The 18,441-nt window shown below is 45.6% G+C and overlaps 1 protein-coding gene across 5 annotated transcripts in view; it reads right to left on the reverse strand.

Moving 5' to 3' along the window:
• Positions 1-18,441, reverse strand: part of nfia (nuclear factor I/A) — a 155,922-nt gene that overhangs the window by 136,569 nt on the left and 912 nt on the right. The window lies entirely within an intron of this gene.

An 18,441-nucleotide genomic window follows, 5' to 3' on the forward strand; every position in this document is an offset into this window, starting at 1 on the left:
TCGTCCGAGTTTCCTGAAGAGCGGCACGCCTAGGGTTAAGCCTGCTGCCGATGAGGTAACGCTCTCCGGCTCTCTGTCAGTCTGACACTGAGCCAGAGGTCAAAGGTCAGAGAGTGTGTTTGGAGAGAGTCCCTGAGCGGCCGTCGTCACCTGTCACTCACCTGACAGGACGCACTGAGGGCACGACTCTCCGGAGGAGGAGGAGTGTTTTTCCAGATGAGATAATAATCATCCAGCATGGCTCCGATCGCTACGGCGATGGACTGATAATCAATATATCTGTCAATCACACAGCTCGGCTAACGTGAAGTCTCTGCTAAACGTTCCCGATGACAGAGAGCACCCCCACCGGCTCCGGGGACTGTTTGCGATTCCCTTTCCTTACTGCTGAGTTTGATTAAAGGGGAAACAGAAGCCTGGATGCTCACTGTCATGTCTGAACGGTTATTTTAAGAGTGGATGAGTAGAATTTTGTCTTTCTACAAGCTCCAGGTCAGATGTACTGTAGCGTGATGTCATGATTTCACCTGGACTGACACACTGATCCCGGAGGTTAACTGAGTGGGTTCAAGAGTTATCAGAATGGTTGGAGTTGGGAATCGGGAGGTGGAGAGTTTGGGACAATCGACTTCAGGGTCAGCTTGCAAACATCACGACTTTCAAATATCCAAATGAGACAGTCAACTCTGTCACAAAGCGCCCACTTCGTGTGTGAGAGCATGTCGGTACTTCTGTGTGACTCACAGCCTTACGCTGGCCCCGCCCTTCATCACACAACAAGCAGCTTTCACTGGATGCAGCAGTAACACGTGAACAGACATTTTGTCTGCTGGTCTGTGCACAGCTAATATAAAATCATAATTTTTGACTAGGATCAGAAAATTTGGAGTTTTGAAATTATTCAAATAGACTTTTTAATTTTTTACAGCTGGTTTTAGCAAAGAAAAAAAACCATCAGAGTCAGGGAAATTATTTCAAGTATTATTAATACTTCGGTATATTTAAGACGTCTGTAAGCTCATTCTGCAAAGAGGTCAAAGGTCAGAGTGGTGAGCAGTCTTCCTGTGGCAGTATTTTGATCTGGGCCTGCAGAGCTGGTTTGTGATCTCCAGCTGGGTCTCTCCTGTTCTCTCCTCGTTCCCCGGATTAATTAAATCCGCTGCTCACTGATCCCATTTCATTGTCCTCCGGCCCCTCGAACAGACCTCACCATTCACCCAGAAATGGCTCTTTTATGGGACAGGCTTCGAGTCCTAAACAAACTGCAGGGCTCAGAGTGTGTGGGAGCTGAAATGAGTCCGGCATGCAGGAACAGCAGGAGGCGGAGGATGAGGAGGGAGAACGCTGTGGAGGATCTTAACTCCTGAATCTGCTGAAATCAGCCACACATAACGAGTGGTTTTAATCCGTGCATGGAAAAAGGCTGACTTCCTATTACTGTTTGTGAGACATGTTTTCACATTTCCATCTATATTCTCCTCAATTCCTGCCATGTGACTGCTGTTTGAGAGCTGCGTGTTCATATTAAACATGATCAGGCTTTCTAATGATGAGCTATCATTATCACAGATTTTCTACTCTCGGATCTGGATGATGTCATGAAAAACGGAATGGAAGCTCCACCCACCTCACAAGGTGGATGTGAGGTATTCTTGTGCTCAGAAGAATGGCTGCTTAAACGAGGGGGGAGGAGCTAAAACAGCTTGTTTCAGCATAAGGTTGAACTGAGGGGCTGCACTGAGGTCCAGTATCAGACAAAGAGGAATTATTTTGAACTGTGAATCATGCAAAGCTAATATGAGCAGACAGAAGGGGTCAGTAAAGGGAATCTGAATAATATTAATATGGGCCAACAGCAGGTCACTGCACTTGTGCCAGACTCGTGTGATCTGCTTACTAATGAACCACAACTTCAGAACCACAACAGAACCAACAAAACCCACCTCAGAGCTCCATCTGTGGTTTGTTTCACTACTTTACTCTAACCCTCTGCTGACGTCTCTGCTGCCCGTGTTTCTGTAACATCACACTGACATCACAATGTGCTCACCTCCCCTCAGTCGCACAAACTGAGGCGTTTTTGGACATTCCTCAAACCACTGATAAACTCCTCCTAACAGCCAATCAGAGGACTACAGCTGGAATTAAGTTAAAGTCACTTATTTTCAGAGCGAGAGGATGTCATAGGGTTTCTCCACCTCTATCAGCTGGAAGTCTTTCTGCGACACAGAGTTAGAATATTTTCAGCTCAAAAATGCATAATCACCCACGTTCGAGAGGAAGGCGTCTGATTAAAGTCGTGATCAGCGGTACAGCAGCTGCCTCTGATTAATCAGTAGTTAGTATCAATAGTTAGTAATTAGTTAAGGTTTGTAGTTACAGCTTTGAGGCTGTTTGAGGGGCTCATTGGTGAAGCATTACAGCTGCACGGGTATCACGAAGCAGTCAGAAATAAATCCGAGTGTTGATGGAATTTTGCTCTAAACATTGTTTCATCTCCCAACAGCAGCCACGTCTATGACTCTGAGTCCATCAGTGTGGAGGCGGGGTTTGAGGACCCTTGGGTCTGTGCTGGTGTGGTGGACGGCGAGCTGGGTTGTTGCTGTTCAGTGTGTGGACAGCGTGGCAGCCTGCTTGGCCTCTGCAGGCCCGCAGGGCCACCGGGACACCTAATCTGCTTCATTAATGCTCCCAGTCGACCATCAGCGCCGAGCCGCCTCGGCCCTCTCTGGTTTCAGCCCGTCCCGTCCGAGGCCTCACTCACCTGCAGCTGTACCTGCTCGATCACTGAACTGCAGCGCAAGCGGTCACGCTGGAAATACAGCAGACACGGAGGCTTTAAAAGGACGATTCCACCACGTCCTGCATTACCACTGATAATATCTGCTGTAACTAACAGCACAAAGTATATTTCATGACTGAATTTCAAAAGAACAACATAAATATATTTATATAAACAGTTGAAGACCTGAGAGACTTGGCTCATAAATCCATAGTAATTCTGATAATCATCATTAAACCCGCTTTCTACAGGATGTCCCAGAGTTGGAAAATGGGCTCTGAACGCAGTTTATAATTTAATCATGACCTCTTTATCTGCACAGTCTATCACAGAAACCCTCCGTTCGAGGCAGGAATGTAATCTCTGGCTGATCTGTTAATGTCTGCAGGTTCGGCAGAGTAAAGCCCCTCCGACGTTTCCCACTGAAACCAGAACCAGCCCATTAGAGCTAGGCAAGCGCAGAGAACCGGGACGGGACATGGAAAAAATTAGGAACATGCAGATGTGCGGCTGATTAGTGGAGAGCATGGATCCAGTTTGGAAAAGAAGATCTTCACCTTTTGCCGACCACACAGAGAGTCTGACTGATGCTGTCAGCTTCACCACCGTTAAAACGTCTTCCACTGCGCTCCGAGGGCTCTGATGTTCCCAGCACGCAAATATCTGAACACTACTACCTCACTGGGATCAGCATGCTGGGTTAAACCTTGCTTCTAAACCATCAGCATCAACATTTTAATAACATTCACAAAGATTATTGAAATCAACAGAGCTCAGTCCCGATCACATGCCGGGCAGACTGCCGCACAGCTGGCATCAATTCCTTTGATTAGTTCAGAATAAACGCGGCTGCTGCTGAGCGCAAAGACGGAGAGGCTGGAGAACACGGCAAGGACCCAAACGACTTTAAGAGCTCGGAAAGGAAGCAGAAAGAGTGCCGAACCACCAAAAACTGGAGCCTCCAAAGCCGGCGATGGAGCCAGGAGAATCTGAGAGCTCTGAAAGACTCTCTTTGTCTTTCCGACTCACCCTGACCTTTCTGAGCATGACTCAGAAACAGAAACAAAAAAAAACTCACGCAGGATTTTAAGGCCCACCGAGACACACAAAGACCTTTTGGTGGAAACCGGGGCAGCTCTGTGGTGCCGAGCTCATCAACTCAGCATGTGTTCAAGGCTGGAGAAAAACTGATGCTTGAACACGCAGCACCCTGCCAAAAAACACGTGAAAATACACAGACAAAACTACTGCCTACTGACCAATCAGGGCTCTGGAAAACAGCGTGACAATTTCTGAAGATCCCTCCAAGATCTGACAGGGAAGAAGTTTTTCCTGTATCGAGGCATCAATAAGAACTACAGATTTAATCCTCACCGTTTTCCTGCTGAGTGAAAATCACTTCATTGTTCTGTATTTGCCTAAACAGCCAAAAATACAGTCTTAAAAACACAAGCCAGTTATTATATTATATAACTACAGCAAACGAAATACATATTATCTCTTATTATGATTATTAATATTCCATAATAATAATTTCATCAATAGTTTCATTTTTATTTCATTTTGAGTTTCTGTTTTCAGCTCGTTGAGTTCCAGTTCAGGTTTTATTGTTTGGAAATGTTCCTGAAACTTCGGAGACTTAATATAAAATTGATTTTCGCTCATGTTTCTTGGTGGCGTGGTTGCTCTCTGAGGGCACCGTGCTGCAGCTGGAAGAGTAAAACCACCATGAAAACCTCTGAAAGTGATTTAACGCACAGTTTATAACCACGGCTATGAGCTGTACCTGAATGCATCGTGTGGCCTTTTTCTTCCACCGCCCTGATGTCTGCCAATCACACAATAGTGTCTTGGTTACAATGGCGAGCTCGCAGCGGAGCTTCAGAAGGATGTTCTGGGCTCTGACCTGCAGCTCGCTCAAACTTCAGTCTGTCCTCCAGCTCACAGTTCAGTTTCTGCCTGGTTCAGCCCCGCCCCCCCACCCGGCGTCTGTATGTGCAGAACATGCAGAGGGCCGCGTGGCCTCCCGCTTGCCCCCCCTGTGGCGGATTAAGCAGGGAGCCAGCTGTAGTGATGGGGGGGTTGGTGGGGGTGGACGTGCTGCCATCGGCCTCTCCAAGGTGACCCCTGGCAAAAGCTGGCATCACATCTGTAGACGGCACGGCCTGTCCTGACCGCCATCAGGCAGCACCAGGCTCCTCTGCGCCCCCGCTGCCCTCCACGCTGCCCGGCTGGCAGAGGAGGGGGAGGAGGAGGCTGGGGGAGGGCCTCCTGCTGCGCCGGAGGAGGGGGAGGGGGAGGATGAAGGAGGAAGGAGGAGAGAAAACTCCGCTGTGATGTTTTTAACTTTCACCTCCTTTAATCTGCATGTGCAGCTACAAGAGGAGAGAGGTGAGGAGAGGCAAACCACCACCTCAGACTGTTTTATCCAATCAAAGCTCTCCATCGCACCTCCACCTGGCTGCACCACCCCATCACACCTCCACACTTTCCCTCGTTGACTCAACGCCGCCACAGGTCCACCTGCCTGACCCAGGCGGCTCTCAGGTACATTCGATTTTCAGGTGACCCTCAGAACACATACCTGAGCCAAGAAAAGCCCAGATTAGTCCCGAATCTATCTGCTGTGTGGGTCCTCTGAACATGACATCAGAACGCCCTTAAACACATCCTCAGCGTCGAGAGAAAACTAATTCTGACTTCAGTTTTAGTTTAACGCTGAGACTGAAGCCAACATTTTTAAACTTTGCTCGTCTTCCTGGTGCCAGCTGGGTTCTCCTTCCATTTAAAGAGCTGTGATGCTCCATATGCTCAGATCTGTGTTCTCCTTAATGACCTGTGATGATGCATTTGTGCATGGCTGAGTTGCATAGAGCGTCAAGCAGTTTTAACCAACATGCCAACAGCTTTACCCTTTTCTTTAAGCCTTGAGAGTGTGCAGCAGATTTAAGACTCTGCAGAAAGTTTATAAATACTTTGACTCCCCACCCCCCACCCATCCCAAAGCACTCCTGGAGGTCCACAGACCCCCCGTTGAGCACCCTCAGACTAAAAGAAATGGAGAGGACATCCTCCCCTGTTAGTGGGTGTTTCATGTGTGAGAGCAGAGACGAGGTCTCCCACGATGCCCCCACCAGCTGTTCCTTCATGGGTCCCCCAGGGGCAGGGCGGGACGGTGAGGGGGATGCGAGGTCGAGGCTCCCCCTGTTGGAGTCGTTGGCAAAACACGGCGACAGGCTGGGCAGGGTCAGCCAAGCGGACAGGTGTAAATAATGGGCTCCTACACACACACAGGCACCACTGAATCAACTTAATTAGGTGAGGGAGGTGTGTGTGCGTGTGTGTGTGCGTGCGTGCACTCTGATAAAGAGGTGATCATTTGGCGGTGGTGAACGAGTCCTTGGAGGAAGCGGCTGACAAACCCTTCTCAGGCCAGATTCGGGCTGCGGAGAGTCTTTGCAGAGTCGATGATGTCAGGTGGCTGCATTGCCGCATCGTGCTCGTGCCGGTACGTCACGTGTTAAATGTCACCGGATCACGTGTCCCGGTGTTTCATATGTGGTCGACCTGACATGTAGTTACATTTCCAGAGGGGTGAAAGTCAGATCGTGAAATTTGGATGCTGTGCGTCTAAAGCGTACGGCCCCGCGGGGACGCCTAAAATCACCCACCTGTCCTCGCAAATCACAGTCAAGTCTTTTTATTCACCCTTGAAAACAAGTCAGGACAACACGGATCACATGACCCCAGAGTGCAGACACAGCTCCTCCTTTCTCTGAACTTCCTGTTTCATAGGGAGCACCGGAGATGGTGACTGGAATTTGTTGGCCAAGCCTCTTTGCCGTCCCAGAGGATCATGATCTTCACCGCCGCCATGTCATCCTGTGTCAGTAACACCCTCGCACCACAACCGTTAACTTCCTGCTTAGCTTCAGCGCGCCTTCTCTTCAGAGGACTTGTGTTCAGAAAAAAAAATAGAAACAAGGACGTTTTCCTGACAGCTGACTGGTGGGAAACGCTGTCACCGCCATGCTTACTAGTCAAAGCTACTACAGTGGTCCCACCTATGGAACCAATTATGACTCTTCTTCCTCGAATCAAAGCTGTGAATCACGTCAGAAACATCTCACTTCCTGTCTGTACCACCGACAGCAGCACGAGGGCTCATCGGCCATCTGATGTCATGCAAACATCTGGCAATTTCCACTAATCCCCTGCCGCTCACCATCATGTGCTAAGTGGCACTCTGATGTTATTTCCTGCAGGCGTTGTTTCATTTGTTTAATTGTTTCACCAATTGGATTGCTATTAAAACATTAACAGGTTAAACTTTCTCACCACAGCGTCACGACCCGGCTGCTGAGGGGGCCAGGCGGGGGGGCCTATGTGATTAAAGGACATTTGGTGGCATGCTGCAGCTGCTGCAAGCTTTGATAGGACATAATTAACAGACAAACAGACTCGAAGCACTTAGAGATAGCAAACCTAGAAGGAGAGGTCAGAGGTCAAATGTGGGGTTAAATATGGTACTTTCTATATGATGACGACACACAGCACACTAGTAGGAAGCCAGAGCAGCAGGGCCAGCTCCGTCAGAGATCTCTGCTAATGCTCGCTGTTGTTGGCTTCCCCCTGAAATCTGAAGCTGAGTCACAAGAACGCAGCAGACTGAAATTAACAAGAATTATTCTTTTAAAAAGGAATAAAAACCTCCTCCGATCCTTTTTCTGCAGGAACAACAAACAGCCGGGACCTGGATCAGCTCCAGATTTTTAATTTTCTTCACACAGAAGCAAAGTCTGAGAAATAAACAGACGCACAGGAGGGAAACACTAGCAGAGCAAAAACAGCCAAAGCGTGTGAATGCTTCCAGGCCGGAGTGTTGACGGCTGCGTGACAGAACAGGTGATATTTACCGAGAAAAAAAATGGCAAAAATCCATTTCTGCCAATCGAGCAAACGGCAAACAGCCTGAAGACTGACACCTCTGCTGGCAGCCGAACGTAGAGTGGCTGCAGACCAACACACACACACACACACACACACACACACACACACACACACACACACACACACACAGCAGATGGTGTTTCTGGATCCTGTTTCCAATTTTTCCAGTTGCAATCACAAAAGAGTGAAAACACAGACACGCAAAGCAGCCACACTCTGTGGATGAAACACATGCACACAGATGAAACTGAGGCTTTAACACTCTGCTATTGGACTCACAGCTTAGCTCTGATTGGCCCTTTCTGAGCGCACAGAGCCTCAATAAGACAGGGTCGAAAAAGGTACACACGCCGAGTTACTGAAAACCATCACCCAGAGAGGACAAGAGCCATAACCATGGCCAGATCCCAGCAGAAAGCCTGCAGTGGGCCCCCACAGCCTCGATGACTGTACAGGTGTTCATCACACATTCCTGCCATTCTGATGAATAAAGAGATAAAAGTTGGAGTGTTTGGGTTTTTTTTGGCCTTTTTCAACTTTATTTGACAAATACAGTGAAGGCAGGACAGGAAAGTGGGGAAAGACCTCCGGCAAGTCAACTGGAAAAAAGAAAGAAGGTATTCAAACACTTCAGACTGTCTGTATCTGCATGAGTCGGGACGACGTTCCACTGACCAATCAGAGCTCTGGTTGATCAGTGGGTGGTGGTTTTGTGCGCACCATGGTGATGTACCCCTCTAAGAAGTAAAACACCTTCACTAACAACACAAAAAGCTGAAGCTACATTCATATCCGCTATTGCAGTGACATCACAATAACCTGGGATGCTCAGAGACTCTCAGAAGCTGTCTGCAGTCTGAGCTGACAAATACTCTGTGGTGGAGACCAAACCCAGAGCGTAGAGAGAAGGAGTTCAGACTCTGTTAAAGGCGATATGGCAGTGTCCTGACTCGTTTCCCCGAGAGGCCAAAAATATCAGTTACTGAAGTGATTACAGCGAGAGAGCGGCTTATGTGGAGAGCAGCAGCGTTTTGATACCGAGCCCAAGCTGGCAGAGAGCCGCGGCTCCCAGCACACAGACAAAGCTCGCTTTGTTCAGCCGAGATCTTTCGGTTCAGAGACAGAGGGGAAGCCGGCGCTGCATTCATCCGCCGTGCAGCTCTTCTGTGCATGCACCTGACCTCCAGATAGGCAACACACACACACACATGCACACACACACACACACACACAAATGACATTCGTGAGGTCACGCTTCATTCAGAGAGCAACTTTTATGGAGATGAATGCAGTGAAAAATACAACAAAAGAAAACAGTGACTAAAACCATGCTAGCTAAAATTAGTTTTTATGTTTAATAACAATAATAATAATAACAGTAAGTTGGCTATTCACACTATTCCTTCTTCTTTAAATGAAAACCTCGGCACCGTCTCGCTATTTTAATAAATCACATGCAGTGTTCATATAATCACTCATGTTTATGTTGACACGCACACACGTGTGCTCCTAATCACATGATGAGACATGATAATAAAGACTCCAGAAAACTCTAACTAACAAAAGAATTTTATGTAAGAAAAGACACAAACGAAGCTGCGCTGAGTAATACAAACTTTGTTATTCTGAAACCACATGTGACCAGTAAGGGGCGGAGCTTGTCAGCGTCCCCTCGGACTCTAATAGGAGCAGAGTTTACAAAATGACCTTCAGTCAGACCTGAAAGCAACGACTGAGACCAGAAACTTATCAGCACGAGGCTCATTTCCTCAGAGACGTCTTTAAACCACCGGAGGAGTCGCCCCCTCCTGGGTGAGGGAAGGAAGGTGGGTTTAAAGCTCTTCAGTCTCACAGATTTGTGCTGTTTTAACACATTTTCTGTCTGAGTATAAAAATAATATAAATAAAATAGTATTTTTTCTCTCTTTTTCACCATTTCTTTGTGGTTTTTAATGGTGAAAAACATACCAGAAACTTGTTTGAGAGTTGAATATCATACCAGCAGGTAAAGGTATGAAGTATTCAGGGTGTAAACGAGCTCACATCGTCGTCATCATCATCATCATCATCAACAACTGTCCCATTGTCTCTCCTCCCAGCAGGACGTCCAGCACTCATACAAAAACAAGCCCAAGAAGAAGCAGCTGTCTTGGCTGGTAGCCATGTTTCTCCAGGGAGGAACAGACAGGGAGCAGGAGGCAGAGGAGGAGGACAAAGAGGGACTGAGGAAGAGGAAGGAGAGGAGGAAGAAGGGAGGCAAAGAGCTGGGAATGGAAAAGAGCAAGGAGAAGAAGAAGAGGAAGAACCGTGCAACGAAAAAGACACACAAGGAGGAAAAAAGTGACGTCAAATCTGAGATGTTTAAAGAAAACGTGACTGCGGTCATTCCTGTCAGAGGGGGCAGGTGTGCTCAGGTATGTGCTCCTTCTTTTAGCAAAGGTTTGGTCGCACATGAAGCACAAAGCTTCCGGGCTCACACACCTGTGTTTTCAGCTGCCAGCTCGGTGACAGTTTCTTGTCCTTTATTTCAGCAGCAATTATTCAGGAATCTGGGAAAAGTCGAAATCTGACTGAGGAAAAGATGTGTGGTTTCAGCATGGCGTGGTGGACGCACTTCTTTTTAACTGACCTGAATCCAGCTCGCCGTTTGCTCAATATACATCGGTAAACCTGAGCAGCTGCATCCCTTTAAAATCAAAGAATCGGGTTTTTAAATGATTAATACAGCTCAAATCTCTTCCCACACCCACGGAGCCGTTGGAGTGCAGCCCGTAGCTGAAACTAAAATGAAATGAGAACATGTACAAAGTAAAGTTAATCTTTGAGCTTGATTCAGTGCAATCAGACGATCACAGCAAAGAGCAGGACGACAACATTCAACAGTTCAGAGCTAAATGTGGATTAAACCAAACACTCATCAGTTGAGAGTGGAGATAATTACATGATGATCTGATTCAGACATTTTACATCATGGAACTGAATCAGATTCATTTGATTTTTCTAATTAAAAGTAGGGCTGCCACAAACGATTATTTTGATAGTCGACTAGTCACCGATTATTTTTGCGATTAGTCGACTAATCAGATCATCATCCACTGGACGTAAAACTACAGCTTATATAACTATCATTAGCTTACAGCTTTAAGCTTTTAAGGTGCTAACTAAAAATAAAGACAAGATGAAAGTTTATTCAATTTTAATGAAATTTGCAGATTGTTTCGGTAAAGTTTAATAAACTCCTTGCTATCTGAAATATAACAGGACACCGGAGTATATTCTCCAGCATCTCACACTTCTGATAATCAGCTGTCTGCTTGACGTTTATTCAGCTGTGTAAAAACTATAACTTTAATCTCAGCCAAACCGATTTACTCAGGAACAAATAAAATACTAAAAAAAAAAAAAAAAAAAAGGCCAAACAACAACATTTTTAATTTATCTAAGTGACTCATATATATTTAACCTGAGTCACGAAAGACGGCGGTGGGTTTGAAAACAATTTGCCGGGAGTCCGGTGTTCTCACGGCGCTAGTGACCTAGCCCCCGGCTAGCTATCGAGCTAGTGGGTAACAGACGTCTCCGAAAACTGAGCCGATATTTGAGGTTTACACAGCTACATTCTCGCCTGAAAATATGTTAAACGTTTATTTTGTGACCCAGAAAGAATAATAAGAGTAATATTAAAACTAACTAGCTACCGCCATTGTTGGAAACTAAGCTGGGCCGCGCTATGCATTCTGGGACACAGCTACTTCTTCTTCTTCGGGGTTTAACGGCAGCTGGAATCCTTGTACATGCAGTGCTGCCATCTTCTGTTTCAGTCCGTTATTACACTCTTAAATCCTGCTATTATTCCTGCGTCTTTTGCGATCTTACAAAGCTTCAAACGACACGTCGACTATTAAATCAGTCGTCGACGATTTTGATAGTCGACGTAATCGTGACTAGTCGACAAATCGTGGCAGCCCTAATTAAAAGTCATCAGTCTGAGTCACGTTTTAAGAGTTTCTTTGAAAATAAAATGAAAACTCATTTAGTCTTTCATCTCCACCTCCACCACCTTATCTGGAGTCAGCGGCTCTCTGGCTCTGGACCGACTCCAGGCCGGTACGTCTGTTCTCAGAGCTCCATCGAGGACCCTGCCAGAAACTAGCAGCAGGAAAAACCCGCCAAACAAATCCTTGCTGCTCAGAAGTCACCTGCTCGCTGCCCGCTCAGGTCAAAGTTCAGACACCAGTTTAAGGAGCGGTCAGACGTTTCAGAGCCGAAGGTGAGAGGACGATATCAGACTCATCTTAACGCTGACATAAGGCTGCATGTCTCAACCTCCAAATACTTCTGCTCACGCGGCGCAGATCTGGTCAGTAGTTTTCCTTCTGTGAGCAACAGAAATGCAGCATGTTCCTTTAAGGCCGCCCCGGGCTCAGCTTTCCTCACTAAGACGAGTAAAACAAGAGCGGATATTAGAGCCCCGAGCCGCCGCCGACCTCTCCCTGGACACAGAGCAGGAGGAGAAGCTGCAGAGAGGCATTGGAATCACAGCTCACAGATAAACTCAAACTCCACAGAGTCTGAGAACGAATACAACGGACAGAACAGCAACGGCTTCACTTCATCGTGTTTCAGAAAGATACGCAGCGCAGGAAACAACGGAGATGTTAACATTAGGAAATGAATCAGGAAGAAAGGAAGAAAATAGGATGTGATGAAAAATGCAAGGTAAGAAAACAGAGAGGAAGGAAGGACAGAAGGGAAGGAAAGAAGGGATGATGGGAGAGAGGAAAGGAGAGGTGAAAGGCGAGCAGAGGAGTGAGTCACGTTCGACAGCCTGAGACTCGCCGGGAGCTCGAGGACTCGACGTGTCCTCACACTTTCCACACCGCGGGACAACCACGGGGAGGGCGAGAGAGGGCCAGGACGAATGCACAGAGAGAGAGAGGGAGAGAGAGGCGTGGGCGAGCGAGCACGCCACATTCAGGAAGTTCAAGCAGACAATCCTAATCCTCCAATTTCCTCCCCTCTAATCATCTCTGCCTGCTCATGGCCGCCTCCAAATTGGAAACATCTTCTGCTCAATATGACACTCGCTGTGTAACACACACACACACACACACACACACACACACACACACACACACACAGACCACGTGACCCTGCTGGGCCATCTCTGCGTGAACTCTGTGCTGAAAAGGTAAAATTAGTCATTTCCATCAGCTGATCAAGCACAAGGTCGCGGCGCTTTTAAAGGAACAGTCCGCGCTCTTTAAGTTGCCGTCTGTTTGGGAAACCACCTAAATCCATCAGCGTACCTTTCCTACACACACACTGATTCAAGTTTTCACGGAGGAAGAAAAGTTAAAGAGTAGTCCTCCCAGCCTGAAAATTACCTCCAAGCGTGGAGCAGAGTCTCTTTTTTTCAGACACCAAATCATCTACCCAAAAAATCCTAAATCCAAGTCCAAACTGAGTGCAAGCTCCACCTCAGGGAGCCCGGCCAATCACGAGATGTCAGTGGCGGAGGTAAAGGTGTTACTCTCCAGGTTCTTTCTCAACATACTGAACACCAAAAACTCATCCTCTCATCAGTCTGATTTTACTAAGACACCGAGCTCCAAAGAGAAAAGGCACGTTAAATAACGAGAGCCCTCTGGGTCAAAGGTCAACAATCATCATGATCGGGCCACTGAATGGCATTTAGGAGCAGCAAGTGGCAAAAACCTGGATTTAGATTGGTCCACAGCTCCCAGCTGATACAGTCCTGTATCTCTAGACCAGGGGTGTCAAACATAAGGCCAGAGGGCTCCAATCCGGCCTTCTGGACCATGTTGGAAAAGAGGGCATAAATTGTGACTTAATTGTGGTTTTACAGATTTTCCTGCTCCTCCATGGACATACTACACCAAAATAGGTAAGAAATACATAAATAAAAAACAGACAATTTCACCATCTACCTTAAAATGTTGATTTGTTTTTTTTACAATGACTCTGCAGAAGAAAAGAAAAAAGAGATTTTCTATTAAATGTAAATAACAGCATGGTGGTGGATTACTGAATCAAGTCATGCACATCTGTAGATTTAAAAAACCGTGAAGCTGATTTTTACACCGAAAACAAGAAGCATACTCGTTGTTCGTCGCTCACATACTGAGCAACCACAAAACTAACAGGTTAAAGCCTTCTGCTTATTTTAAAGTGATCAGTGTTCATTTGTAGATCAAACCCACAGTGGTCTCAGTGCACGTTACTGGGCCCAGCTCAGGAAGACCTTCACCCTCCTGCTCGGTCCGCAGCTATAGTCAGAGCGCCCTGATTTCAGGACCATCTCTAAAGTTTTGGCGTGCTGGCTATGCTCGGTTGCTTCCTGCACTGCGTTTCTGCTCGCTGAGCTCATCGCTGAAGCCCGGTCCTCCTCTCAGTCTCTGGCTAATGAACGTGACCTCACACGGACCACAAACACAGTGCTGAGGCGCCACCGGCCCGCTCCAAGTCACCGCTTCACAGAGCCGAGCATCGCCTCACTCAACCTCTGACCCCGAACACACTGCCAACCGCTAACGGACACGGTCAGTAATCAGAGCTATCAAACAGCCAGCATGTTCACCTGGAACACACACACACACACACCTTCCTACTGCTCATTAATTCTTACACAATAGCTTGATTACTGTGGTTGATATTAATTAGCTTTAACAATTATTCAGCTTTTTAAAGACGACAACAGAGTGCGTCCTGAGTGGCGTTCAGGTGCTCAGGTTAAAAATAACAGCCAGACGAAGACGCCATGTCATCTTCATCGTGCTGTAAGAACACAGTCAGAGCTGCTCATGGATGTCAGAAAGCCCCGCCTTCTCTCAATACACCTGGAAGCAACTCCTTCTGATTCTTTACACGCCTACATCACCGCATATCCACTGTGTTGCTCTTCTACGCGCACAGCCGGTACTTCCTGTCCGTCTCCCTCAGCGTCATGCTGTAAGCCCCGCCCCCTACAGCTCATCTATGATTTGTGATGTTTGGACTGTAGAAATAAATTTGTCAGAACCAATCAAATCATCAATCAACTGTAGTTATTAATGAATCCTTAATGATCAATAATTTACTCTGTTCCATATTCAGCTTCTTTTATTGTGTAGGAGGAAGTTGTGACATCATCATCATCATCATCACGTCCATGCAGACCTGCTCGGTTCACGCTGCCGTGTTCATAAACAGGTTCGTCGCTGCGATTTAAAACGTCTCTCCGAACCTGAACGCACCCTCACTGGGTGGACAAAGTGACATAAACACAAACACACCATAAACCAGACTCTTCAAAATGACCGAACAGCTGACCCGAATCTTTTTTCCCTGGTTGATCTTTTTTTTTTCCATTTTAGAAATTCTCTGCTGAAAGGTTTTAAAAGTTTTTATTTGCTGCTTTCTCAATAAACTCGTCATCATTTCATCTAACTCAGAGAATAGTATCAATAAATCACGTTTTGTTGATTTATAGAGCCGCAGCACAGTTTGCACTCTAAGTACTGACTAACAGAAAATTTTGATGCCAACACCAATCATTATTCCCACGTTGGAGTGGCCATTAAATGAATTATTATCAGCTGTTACTAATACTGACAGTCATGAGGATGTTCAGCGTGTTTGGAGGCAGTGCATGGAGCTGGATGAAAAGTAATACACACAGCTGGCTGTTATTAATTTACTTGTGTCCCTGTCCAAAAACATCAGTTCTACATATTCACAGACTCAGCACCCTGAAGGATGAATCTGCATATTACACAGTGACCCATCAGGCTCAGCTCACAGGTCTCTGACACATCAAACTCATACACGGGACTGAAATCCTCCAGTTTTTCTCTGTGACAGTAAACGCTTCTCCGACGCTTTCAGACGGGAAGCACATTGTGATTGAACTCTTTTCATATGCAGAGAATTCAAATTTTCTTTAAATGTGAAAAGACTCGCGCTCGCACACGCCAACACTGATGATTTATATTTAAATATTTCACTCAGATTCTCGATAAGGTCAGCTGAACCTTATCGAGAAAGGTTCAGCTGACAGGACATCGTAATGGTTTTCTAACGTTTTACGGCTTCATCATTAATAAAGATAAAGATTTTCTAATAAACGATCAACGAGCTCGCTCTGCTACAGGCGTCTCAGAGACAAACACGAGCTGAACCTCAGTGTCGGACGCACGGCGGCGACACTGAGACTGATCACACCTTCCTGAAACCATCAAACGGGTCTCAGAGCCCAGACCAATCAGCTTGCAGAGTCGAAGTAAACAAGTGCAAAGGACAGCAGACAGTGAGACACATGCGATCCACTGCACCACCATCCCACCGACCAATCACACACTTTACACACACAGGTTCAAAGAGCTGCCTCACAACTGAAGGCAACACCCGCAAACTGCCCCGACGCCACCATCAATGTGTGTGTGTGTGTTTGTCTGTGAGGGTGTGTGCGCGAATGTCTCTGTGTGTATGTGTCTGTGAGAGTGTGTGCGTGGGTGTATCTCTGTGTGTGTGAGTGTGCGTGAGTGTGTCTGCGAGTGTCTCCGTGTGTTTCTGTGAGTGTGTCTGTGTGTATGTGTCTGTGAGTGTGTGTGCGTGGGTGTATCTCTGTGTGTGTGTGCGTGAGTGTGTCTGCGAGTGTCTCTGTGTGTTTCTGTGTGTGTGCGTGAGTGTGTGTCTGTGTGTGTGTCTGTGAGTGTCTGTGTGAGTGTGTGTAGAGTTCCTGAGGGTGACACACTCAGATCACTTGGATTTTGTGCTTTGTCAGTCACTGAAGCTGAAACTGATGGAGGTGCAGACATGAGGCCGTACTGCGCTCCGTCTGCAGCACACAGCTACTGTTCCTCCTGAGCCTCCAACATCCAGCATGTGCTCAGATCAGGTACTTCAAATCATAAACCGCCTGCGGCTGAATCGCCACCAGTGCTCACTCCAACGTTCTGCTTTTAAGATGAGCATAAAGCAGCTTTTGAAAAAGGAACTAAATATTTTCATTTGTGTCTTTGAAGACTCATTTATTGGCACTATGAGCGAGAGCGAACAATCTGAAGAGATGGGAATATTCTAGGAGCTCAGTGTTAGTGGTGTTTACACCTGCCTCCTCCTCAGCTTTCTAACACATTTAAAAATAATTTTCAAATTCGTGAATATCACAGTTTTTAAAGCATCTGCAGAAACTCTAATAATAATAATAATAACGTTCCACATGTTCCACATGCACCATGTTTACAAACATGTTTACAAACACACACAACAACATCCTGAAAACAGAGTTGCTTATTTATTTGTGATGCTAAACGTCGCTTGTAGTGCTGTTAACCCCTGCAGAGAACAAACACACACACACACATAAACTCTCTCGTCTTTATTGTGTATGAAAGTCAGATGTTCTTCTTCTGCTGTAGTTTAAATTGAAGCGCAGCCCGTTTGTCCTGCATGGTTTTGAGTTTATAATTTAAATAAATTTTCTGTCTCTTCTGAGAAAAACTCCCTGATATTATTTTTCTCTATCTTTTTGCTCGTGCTCTCCGCCTTCATCCTACTCTCACTGTAAATGTGACTATTAATGAAGGCGACGTGTTCACTGCTGCAGATGCCGCACAGCAGTAAATACAAACTGGCAACAATTCAGCTTCACTTCTCCAGCGTTTAACTGTAACGTGCAGCGAAGACGAAGAAGGCCGAAGAAAGGCTCACAAAAAACCCGACTCCACAAGAGGAAGCAGGAATTCAGAACATTTTTACAGCTTTAAAAACAAAATATCCTGAATCTGAAAGACTCATTAACGATATTAAACCACCAAACAGCAGATTATAAAAAATATTTAAATGAGATTAAAACCTAAAATCCATTAAAGCACTAAAGGAAAACTGGTGCGCTGGCCTGAAATCATCTGGAATAATCACAGCTGCTTTCTGAAAATGGGAGCAGATAATCCTCTTTGTGCTTTCAGCCAGTTTAACCTTTCCTGCTGCTTCACAGATTTAAGTCCCACTAATTACCCGCTATGATCATTTAGGATGCTGCTGCGGTGATACCTCATTAGAAAACTCTCAACTGCTGAGTTTTTAATGCAGTCACTGTAAACGTGTCTGATATCTCCCCACGAACTGTCAAATTTTTCACGCAGAGCGAAAAATTCAAATCATTATTAATTTGAATTTACTGCAAAAGTCCAGTAGAAAAAACCCAGAAAATACCTGTGCTGTTCATTTAAATCATTTAGAGGAAAAAGGAAAATATTTCAGGTTTTACACCCCAAAAAACGTAATTTTTGTGCATATTTATTGCCTAAAATCACTGTGAACTTCCAGCATTGGCCTTATTTTAATTTATTTTCAGTTTTTTATATTTACATTTAATTGTGAGGTTTAAAATCATTTTAATAAAGAAATAAAAAGTAAAAGTAGAGTCCAATCAGGATTTTACATTTATATTCCAAATGTATTTTTAAATAAATGTTATAAATAAAGTACAAATGTGTTTAATTTAACCTCCTTGATTTAAATAAAATTATTTAAATCAAGTAAAACGACAGGAAACTTTTCCTTTAATAAGAAACGTTTAAGGACAAACAGACGTTTCTATCTTGTGCTCAGCGCGTGCCATAAATTTATTTTAATACATTCACTTCATTGAAACGGGAAATAAATTAGTTTTTTTATTTTTCCTGCTTCAAACTAAATTCAAA

The sequence above is a fragment of the Mchenga conophoros genome, linkage group LG23 (assembly GCF_057382185.1).
Source record: "Mchenga conophoros isolate Kocher_MC1m ecotype Shallow Benthic linkage group LG23, M_conophoros_male_GT1.1, whole genome shotgun sequence".
Taxonomy (NCBI): domain Eukaryota; kingdom Metazoa; phylum Chordata; class Actinopteri; order Cichliformes; family Cichlidae; genus Mchenga; species Mchenga conophoros.